Source organism: Carlito syrichta, unplaced genomic scaffold, assembly GCF_000164805.1.
Source record: "Carlito syrichta isolate Samal-C Ts95f unplaced genomic scaffold, Tarsius_syrichta-2.0.1 Scaffold307238, whole genome shotgun sequence".
Taxonomy (NCBI): Eukaryota; Metazoa; Chordata; class Mammalia; order Primates; family Tarsiidae; genus Carlito; species Carlito syrichta.
In genome coordinates this window covers 33,682-35,125 of record NW_007251334.1, presented here as the reverse complement: position 1 = coordinate 35,125, position 1,444 = coordinate 33,682, and positions in this window count along the sequence as shown.

Below are 1,444 nucleotides of genomic sequence, written 5' to 3'. Positions count from 1 at the left end.
GATGAGGTCTCGCCAAGTTGCCCAGGTGGGTCTTGAACCCGCGGACTCAGGCAATCCACTCACCTCAGCCTCCCAAAGCGGGGGATTACAGGCTGAGCCATACAGCCTGGCTCTTTGGTTTCAAATACTATTCTCCACTTATACTGGGACCTCTTCTAATGCAAGGCTGAGGTAACTGCTGACTTCAGGTCTCGGGGAAGGGAAGAATCAGGACAGGACTTGGATGTTCTCCCTTTGCCAAAGAGCAAGGATGGCTTCACAAATGCCAAGGACAGTGCCAAAAGGAACAAAAAAGCCAACTTAAAGGCACTCCATTGTTCAAGATGAGACAGTTGAGCATCAAAGGAAGAAGATTAGGGAGAGGCATGATAATTGTGGTTAATTGAAGTAAATTGAGGCTATGGAAGGCCATGAACCCATTATGTAAGAGGAAAACTTATAGAAAGGGCACAAAAGATGGCTGTAATAGAAAAGAATGGAGTTTTAAAAATTGATTTTAATAAAAAGGGAACTGTTCATTTTGTCTGTTCTTTAATTATGTGTATGTTTATAAAGCAAAGATAGGTGCTTACTTTTTTCTACATAAGCAGAAAAGAAAGCCACAGAGAATGGTGAGAAAGCCAAGTAGCCCACTGTAATATGAACTTTAGCAGAAACAAGAACACCTGACAGAGCTGTTGTCAGAGGCAATAATGAAAGAGAAAGTAGTTCAAATAGTAGGTACCAAGACAGCAAACTAACTAAAAATGTTACTAACAAGGAGAGCTGGCTAAGTCCACCCAATTTTTTATCTTCTAGGAGCCTGAATATCTAAATTACCCTACTAATTGTAGTAAAATGAAAATAAAGAATGCATAAGATTTAATAACACTATCAGATTAAGTCAATACCAAAATGAGAGAAAAATGGATTATGTAACAGTGGTCAAGAGAGTTTTTTGTTTGTTTGTTTTGAGTTGGAGTCTCACTGTTACCCAGGCTAGAGTGCAGTGGCATGCTCACTTCCACTACAGCCTTAACCTCCTGGGCTCAGGCTATTCTTCTGCTTCAGTCTTCCAAGTAGCTGGAACTACAGGTGCATGCCACCATGCCCGGCTAATTTTTTTTTGATTTACTGTAGAGATGAAGTCTCGCCAAGTTGCCCAGGCTGGTCTTGAACCCATGGGTTCAGGAAATCCTCTCACTTCGGCCTTCCAATGTGCTGGGATTATAGGTGTGAGCCACAGCACCCAGCCCAAGAGAGCTTTTAAAGTATATTTGGACTAGGCTCGGTGGCTCAGCCTGTAATCCCGCGCTTTGGGAGGCCGAGGTGAGTGAATTGAGACTTCATTTCTACAATAAATCAAAAAACGAGCTGGGCATGGTAGCGTGCGCCTGTAGTTCCAGCTACTCAGAAGGCTGAGGTGGAAGGATCGCTGAAGCCCAGCAGGTCGAGGCTGCGGTGG